This window comes from Melospiza georgiana, chromosome 9 (assembly GCF_028018845.1).
Source record: "Melospiza georgiana isolate bMelGeo1 chromosome 9, bMelGeo1.pri, whole genome shotgun sequence".
Taxonomy (NCBI): domain Eukaryota; kingdom Metazoa; phylum Chordata; class Aves; order Passeriformes; family Passerellidae; genus Melospiza; species Melospiza georgiana.
In genome coordinates, this window is record NC_080438.1 from 18,237,432 (window position 1) to 18,246,652 (window position 9,221).

Here is a 9,221-nt window from a genome sequence, read left to right on the forward strand (position 1 = left end):
GGAAATCCAAAAAAAAGCTTTTCTGGGAACTATATCAATGTAGCTAGAGCCAACTACTGTAATACAAGATGTCTGGATATTGGCTGTTCCAGTTTTGTATTTTTGAAGTGTAATATACCTTTAAATGAAAAATACTGTGCTGCTTCCTTCACAAAGAGTCCAGAAAAGGTCGAGGGTATGGTTCTGCTCGCAGCCTGCCTGGTGGTCTTTGCAGGATGCTGGCTGGTACCAGTACAAGTAGGATGTGCTGCTGTGTCCTGTTTTCTGGGAAATTGAGCAAAAGCCCTGAAGATATGAAAGCTTCTGCTTGACACTGCTGCTTTGGAAGCCTAGTGAGGGCTCATGAGAACTATTCATCTGTTTCATGACAATACTTTAATCTTGCAATTAATTAAAATCTTTTCCCAGTATACAAGCCTTCCTTCGTCAGCCTGACATGCCATGCATGGAAAAGAACAAGAATTGGCAAAGAATCATACAGATTTGTGACAGAACTCTGAATAATGCCACATTGATTATTTAGATCAGCATAGGGCTAAGCTTTCATCTAATGCAGTGCTTACATGACAAGGGGGATTCACCCTTGAGAAAATCCCAGGTCAGGATTCTAAGTCTGGATTTTTATCCTGATTGGTTCATGACAGACTCTTGTATTAGGTGCATGAGACTTTGTAGGTGTGATACAAAGAGCACTGTAGTAACAGAAACATTGCACTGATTTTTACATGGTATTGTATTGCATTTTGATCTATGCACCTTATCATTTCAGTGCAATGTACACAGTTCAGGTGAGTTAAATTTGAAATTTTCCTTCAATCGGCAGAAAAACAGATATTAGATAGCTTGGTATTAGACTGACATAGACTGCTTTAGGATAATTTTAATTTAAGGGAATGTATCTTCCTAATCCCCTCCTGTGTTTACATATATCTCAATGAAAATAAGGCTGCTCAAACATTTAAAAGCTCACTTTTTCCACCTATCAAAAATGTAGTTGTCCTTAATTTCAATTTTAGCACCACTACTACTGGTACTTCTAATGCCAGGAAGGCATAGTTCCCTAGAACTGTGCTTTATGCAAATGTACTTCACTGCACCTAGAGATGTAATAGAGAAAAAATCCTGAAGTACTATATTATATTATATTATATTATATTATATTATATTATATTATATTATATTATATTATATTATATTATATTATATTATATTATATTATATTATATTATATTATATTATATTATATTATATTATATTATATTATATTATATTATATTATATTTATTATATTATTTTTTGGGAATTTATTCTAGGGCTGGTAAAAATTGATTTGGAAATAGATATATAATGAAGGGAAGGGATGTCTTGTAATATATTACATTTCCATGACATGATATCATTTCACTCAATTGAAGCCTCAAGTGAGCAAATAATTTTTCATCAGTGTTTGTTAGGGAATACTTATGTTTCCCACAGGTACTCTATGAATATGGAAACACTTTGACAAATATTATCAGTATTTGTCAGATACTAAGAATGTTTAATACTGTTTTGGGCATTTCCTTTCCCAAAGCTGAAGACAAAGCCCAGTAGTGTTTGAGCCTAGGCGGATGCTGTGGATAGAAAAATTATACTAAATTTTCACTGAAGGTGAAAGTACAAGCTTGGCACTAATTGATGTGTAACCTTTTCCTTCCTGGAACTGAGTATTTTATAAACCCTTCATAGAATCATAGACTAGTTTGGGTTGGAAGAGATCTCAAAGATCACCCAGTTCCAACCCCCCAGTGTAGCGAGGACACCTCCCACTAGAATTGACTTCCACTTTCTCAGTGAAGCTTGGTTGTTTGTATTTATGGAGACTGTACACTGAGGTCTACATGACCAAAGTATAGCCTATAACTACTGGCTTTCAGGTGCACTATTTGTGGAGATTTTTTTCATTTTTTTAAGAGAAGCAGAGGAGGGGTAGGAGCAGAAATCTGTGTTCTCTTGCTTTTTGTCTCCTCCCTCAAAGAAACACCGAGCCAACACTGAGCTTCCCCAACTGTAATTAAATTTATGATCCAGAAAGCTACATTAAATTATTCTCCATAGTAGCAGCACACAGGCTTCTTTCATTTATCAGAAGATCCTTAAAGTAAGGGATTGTAGCTTTTCTTGTCAGAAAGCTTCCTCCCTTTTCATGAAATTCTACAGCAAATGTGTATTCTAGTAATCCATAAACTTTAAGTATCCACTTGTGGGCCATTATATTGTTTGCTCTTCTTCACAAATGTCATAAATGGGTGTACACTTTGATAGGTTTTAAGCGATAAAAAAAAAATCTTTTTGTAGTGTACAGTACAGCAACACAATTGTAATTAAACTTATCTAAGTTTAGGCCAAAGGCATCAGAGTATTTATGTCTTGTGTTTTGCATCTCTTTCCAAGTTATTTTATTAACATAGGGTGTCTTTAATTATGCAGAACTGCAAACTGCATTATTGATATTCTACAAACATTAACTACAAGTGTCTCTAATGAAGCAGGAAGAAAACATGCTTTCTTGTTATTTGTCAGGACTTGCAAAGCACTAAGTATTTCAAATGCTCTCTTTATATTGCATAAAGTACAAGGGATCTGAGACATGTGACATACCAGCTCAGTATTTATACTTGGCAATATGTGTATACATATATCTATCTATACACATACATACACACACATATGTGTATGCATATATGTGATTTCTGAAGTGGATTTAATATTCTGACCTGTCCTGAAAATGAAAATAAAAAATAAAAAGAAAAAAGAAAGAAAGTAAAAAAGAGATTTCTGCAGTAATAATGAACTCCGGCAGAATATTATGGTCCATGTCTCTCTTGAACATTATGTCTTATGCTTGAAATTGTCACATAGAAGAAGAAGAAGAAAGCTAAGAATTTTTGAGATTCAACACCAATTTGGCAAAATTATTTTTAACAAACACAAACAATATCCAGGCCATAGCCGACAGAAAACAATATCCTGTTACCTAAGTTAAATGCTAACGTAAGTGTGATAACATTGCTTAGCTAAAGTGACACATATTAAGGCCATATAGCAGCAGGGGCTCAACTGCAGTATTTATGCTTTTAGGTCTTTAGATTCTGAGTAAATCTTGGGCATGGGAGGGAACCTGAAAGTGCCTTTCAAGAAAATCTCCCTAGGACCTGTTACTAATCAATAGGGGAAGTTTTATGAGGATCCCACACTAATTTAATGACCTTAAAATCTAAGGGAAAATTAGAGATGTTTGATTTCTTTGTTCTTGCATATTATAATAGAAAAATCTTTGGGAGATATACAACATCTTTTCCTATGGAATGATCTTAAAAATAACATTGATGTAGTACCATCTGTTGTATTCCCCTGTAAAAAAAGAACCATAGGGAAGGTATCAATCTTTAATTTCTATTGAATAGGCTCTGAGACATTACCTTGGAGTAAATTGTGTCTTAAAATTTTAGTATGCTTGTGTTTGAGGTATGGCTAAAAGAGTCTCACACATGCCAGGACCATGCAACATGTTGACTCAATGCCCTGACTGTGGTAAAATGAATTTTGAATTGTTGCTTTTATGTCATATAACTCAAATGGGACAAGGAAAGAGACTGTATGTGATCACAGTTCAAGTGATGTCTCTCAGACAGAGACCAGTGTGAATGTTTAGATGATCCTCACTGGCTTCATATGAAGGCACCGGAAAATTAATTGCCCATAAAGTGACTGCAACTTCAAAAGTATTTAAAATAGCCTAACCAGGCATGTTGGAGGGTTGATTTCTGTAGACAGCAATTAAAGTCACAATGAAAATCCTTAGCTAAAGTGGCTTCTTATGCTACTGGTTTAACTGAGATGTGGGAGTTCACCTCAACATTTCATGTCTGACTTCTTGTATTGAGTATTGATGTAAACAAAATAAACAAATACTGGCAGAACTGAAAAATGTAACTATCATGCGGTGGTGTTGGGCTGGCTCTTCCTGTCTTGTGTCTTCCACAAAACAGGGTGAGAATCAATTAAAGTGAAGGGCGGGCACATGAAAATAAATGTCAGGATCCACAGTTCTTTGGCCCTAAGAGCTTTCAAAGAGAAACGTAGAAAGCAGCAAAAGAACTGGATCAAGAGCCTGCAGTGTGTCAATGAACTGCTGATGGATGCAACATGACAACATAATCAAATCTCATGTGTCTTTGCAATGACATACCAAGCCTGCAGAATTCAAAACAGCTTAGCTTGCTGAAAGCCATGACCAAAGCATGTTTTCTCTTAGCTGCAACTATTTAGAAGAATTTAAAACTAATTTTTTAAAGGAAATTCTCTGCTGTCCAGAAAAAAGAAGCTTCTGTCACGCAAATATTATCAGTGATACAGAGTTTGAAGTGAAAAAAATCCAACTCAGCCAGATGTCATCTTAAATTTCCTATCAATGCTTGAATCTGTGGGAAAGATATGACACCTATGCTTTATTAATTAAGGCCCAAGTTCCCTGCTTCGGATTTTATAAGAATCTTTCAAGAAGTCTATCGAAAGGATTTTCAATATTTCATACTTCCAGTGTAGTGTCACATACTGAATGTGTTAGAGAAAAGACAGTCTGGCTAGCAAATTAGAGATAATAACAGCAAATCTCGAGTACACTAGTCATTATGTTTATTGTATAGTCAGATTACACACACTAGTTCCTGGTTTTTTTCTTCCTTGGTGTGTTCAGCATGTTGTCTCAAGGAAACAGTGCTTGATTACATACTTCTGGTTTACATTTTACTCTCTGTAGGTGTACACATTAAGATGTTTTTCTCATACTTTCTAGTGCTACATTTTCAGTTAGTTTTTTCCCTATTGCATGCCTTGCACACCAGAAGTACTTCTGTAATTGCCATATCACAGTGTAAGCTTTTATGTAGACTGACTAATTGGTAAAAGTTGCTTTTTATGCTCCTGTTTGTTCTCTGAAGTGTCATTTGTGCTGTTCAGTATTCAGTTGTATTTGGTATTAACAGTACTTTTTGGGATTTAAAAGTAATGACTTGCTGATTGTCCTTCAGAAAACAATTTCCAAAGCAGTATTTTTTCTTCCACAGGCTTATGTTACTATATTAATTAATACAATATTTTTTGTCTATATCAAAACTATGGATGTTTATTAAGCTTGCATATATATTTTGTTACATCCATTTAATAAAGAATCAAAAGTACATCTAAAGGAGAATAATAACACTTTTTATTTTTTAGTTAAGATGTTCTGTCCATGTATAATCTTACGCAGATGTCCCCGTGGTAAATATCCATTCTGACATTCTTTGAAAATGGCCAGAACAGTATATTTAGACACACACCAGACAGATTTAAATTACAAAATGGTATTTTTCATAACTTTTTTTTTTACTTGCGTCTCCTTCTGAATATAGTAAGTAAAGTTTTCATTTCAGAGACAGGAATGTCTGATTTCTGCTAATCCCACAACTTTACCATATTCCAAGCCTGCAGCAGAACCACAAACAGGGATTTATTTGCTCATAGCATGAAGGAGAGGCCCCAAGTGAATTTATTCTCTTTCTCAGTTTTTTCTTTACATTCCCAGGGAAATGTCCTACAAGCTGTCTGGAATTGGTTACTGAGGGACGTGGTCTTTCAAGCAATTTCTCATCAGTCTTTCTGTTCTATAGGGAAATAAAATGGAATCTTGCTAAATAGTGAGTCAGAATTCAAGGCAGATATTGATATGATACTTAATAACAAACAAATATCAAATGATCATGGAAATTATTACTGGCCCTGTGCTTGCAACTACAAGTATGAAGGATTTTCTTCCTTCAAATTTTTCTATGTAAAATATAAATAGATTTGTAAGCATTTACAGGATCAAAACTGAATATGGCTGTGCTATTTTAACATATTGGTTATTTCCACACAGTGGGGTACTAGAGGGTGTTTGGGTGTGTGATTTTAGGTGAATGTGTCTGCTAATTTTTTCTGTCACTCATCAGCTAGGTGGTTGTTTGTTTGGGTTTTTTGTTTGTGATTTTTTAAAAAAATCTCAATTAAGTGTTTGTTTTATTGAGATTTCATAGATACTAAAAATTTAAGATATTTAGGCCTTGACTGCATGTAGAAGTTGTCCTGCTAAAACAGCCTAATTCCCTGTATCCTGCTATGATGAGCTCTCATCTACCTGAGACCCTGGAATTGATCCTCCCATGTGATCAGCCTTGCAAACTCAAATGTGTCCTCATTTTTGGTAGCTCAGCTACCAAACTGCTCTCTGGAGACAAAGAGAACAGTGCCTATGCCTGTGACCACAGTAAGCCAGAATTTCATCAGTATCAAAATCAGTAGTCTATAAATTCACATTTAAACTCTTAATGAGATTCTATGATTAAAAAAAAAAAAAACAAACAAACAAAAAGAAAACCAAGGTTATCAATTTGTCAAGTTTTGAAACACTGAATCTGCTTTTACCTGAGCAATGAGGCCTCAGCACATGCAGCTCCTACTTTGCTTATTTATTGTATTGAATGCCCTGTGAAAAGAGCCTTAATCTTTGACCAAGCAGCTTGCACTATGGTCATGTCCCTCAGCATTCTCTCCATGTAGCAGTCAGGCCTTGTGTCGTGGGCAGTCAGTGCCTGTGGAAGGCAGCTGAATTCTCTGTCTTAACATGAATGCAAATGTCCTTTTGCCGAGCTCCCTCTGGGAACGTGCACAGTAATATCACAACACCAACCTGAAGTCACAGACATTTGCAGTCACTGCCTGTGGGGATAGAGGAGACAGCGAGGGTGTCCTGACAAACACTGTACTTGCCTTTTGTCATTATACTTGCACAGGACAAGTGTGGCACAAAGGATTACGGAGTCAATGGCTAGTTCCTATTTAAATATCAAATGTATTTAGAGAGAGTCCCATGATGATGGGAATCAATCACCTGCTAATGTTTTAAGCACATAGGAAAATGTACAGCCATAGAAATAGTGCTTAAAATAAAAGTAATGTTTAAAATGAAATGAAAATTACATGTTAAAGAAACATTACATAGATATGAGAGGCAATACAGACTAATACTGAAAGATTTTAGTAGTTACTGTGCAAGGTGTAGACTTTTTTAATTTTTAATAATCAAAGGATTTAAAGAGTGAGATGGTATCATGTTTTTGGGGCTATGCCTTTTCCTTTGTGAACTGGAAGGCATTACTCACAGTAAGTTTGTGTAGTATTTTTGTGATTTGCTAGTATGTCAGCTAATGTTCATAAAGCTACTTCAGGCTGTTGTGTTCACATCAGTGATTTGCCAGAGAGAAGCTGGCAGCTGATACTGGTTCACTTTATGGATTTGATCAGACACTCATACATTCATTGAAGTTTTATTGTGATTATGTTTTAATTATATCTTTAGTCCCATCCAAAATGTTTTCTTGCTCATACAAACAGCGATGCCGTAAAGCAAATGTTCATCGTTATAGTCTGGGATCTGTGTTTATATTCAGAAAAAGTTTGTAAGTAATTCACATTTTCTTTGAAACAAGAATCTAATTCTTTGTGTTTTGCAAAAAACCACAAAATAAAACCATGCTATGTGTTTACAGTAAATAGTACTTATAAAAACCTAGGGTGGCCCTTTGCAGAAGTAAGTTCAAGTATTCCCCACATCTCTCAGGAACTAATATACAGGAAAAAAACTTTAACAATTGTGTCTGGAGAAAGGCATCTAAATTTATAAAAAATAGTGGCTTGCAAATTTACTATGCAAAAATTGATGTGTAGTGAATTTTATTTTTCCTCAGACGTATTTAGAAATTTACAGAGTTTGTAAGCTTAAGAATATACTTGACATATGTTTCAAAATGGGCTGGTTTTGTGCCTGTACATAGTTCTGTTTATTTGTCTCATGGCAAAAAAAAAAAAAAATCTTTTACTCGTCAGTGTTCGAATTAGGCCATATTGTATTTTAGATCCAGTATATCTCTTTTTTAGAAGTCTGTTCTTAAATCTCTCTTTTACACTTTGCTGTGCTCCAGTCTCTGCAGCTGTAATGAGTAAATGCTGTAGCTTTCAGTTCTTACCTCTGGGACAAATAATAAGAAAACTCTCGAACAGATGGAGTGGGCTTTCTCATACATGTTATCCATTAATGTCAAACAACAAGCTATAGAAAATGTTTCTATTACACAGGTGAAAAGAAGATAATAATATCACCTGTTTTCAATAGTGTCTACATTCACACAGTTTAAATTTCACTTTGTCCCTGTGCCTTGCATTACCTATTGGCTCTTATCTAGACCACAAAAGGTGCTGAGCCCATGGGAAATGCTAGATACAATGACTTAAAAGGAATTTAGGCCATGTGACTGCAGGCCTTTCTATATTACATACATACTGTAGACCCAGAATTCTCTTTCCCAGCATTCTAAGGAGGCAGTATTTCTTGTTTTCTGAGATGAAATTACCATTTTGCAGCATTAAGGGCTTGATCCTACATAGCCAGTGGTATAACTCCAGTTATGCCCCACAGTTTAGACCACTCTAAGGTTTCCAGTTCAACTTGGCCGTTGCTGAACAGAGAAATGGTATTTTGGGTTATTCAGTGCTACTTCTTGGACTTTTGACACCTGTGCACAAATTTGCACCTGGCTCAATTTTAATGTTCAATCAGTAGCTACAAAATTGTATTTTCACACTTATGGGTATGGATTCAAAGTATTTTTGTACCAGTACCTCTCTAGAAATTAATAACAGGCACTTTTACTGAGTAGTTCACCCTGAATATCTGAGGGTTCTGTTTGTTTGTTTTTGTACATGCAAATTTGGGAAATATTTTAACTTCCCTATAGTTCAATTAATGGTCAAATACAGTGCCCTTTGGCAAGCTTTCTTACTTAGACGAAACATTGCCCAGGTTCATTACTGCAAGGCTTCATTTTATCAAAGGTATTGAGATGCAGTAAGTCTGGTGATGATTAGATAAAGCAGGAATAGTAATTAAAGTGTATACTTAAAAGTACTTGAGAACAAATCCACTTGCAAAGGTACTTCTCATTTTGGATTTTGGAACACTTTTCAATATAAAGGAACCTCTTAATCTAGAGAAATTATGATTCAGTATTCAACATATCATCATTTTGATGGATAGTCTCTAACTGCAGCCTGCATTACTGCACAGGGAAATTCACAAGAGCCAGGGTTAATGAAACTGCATG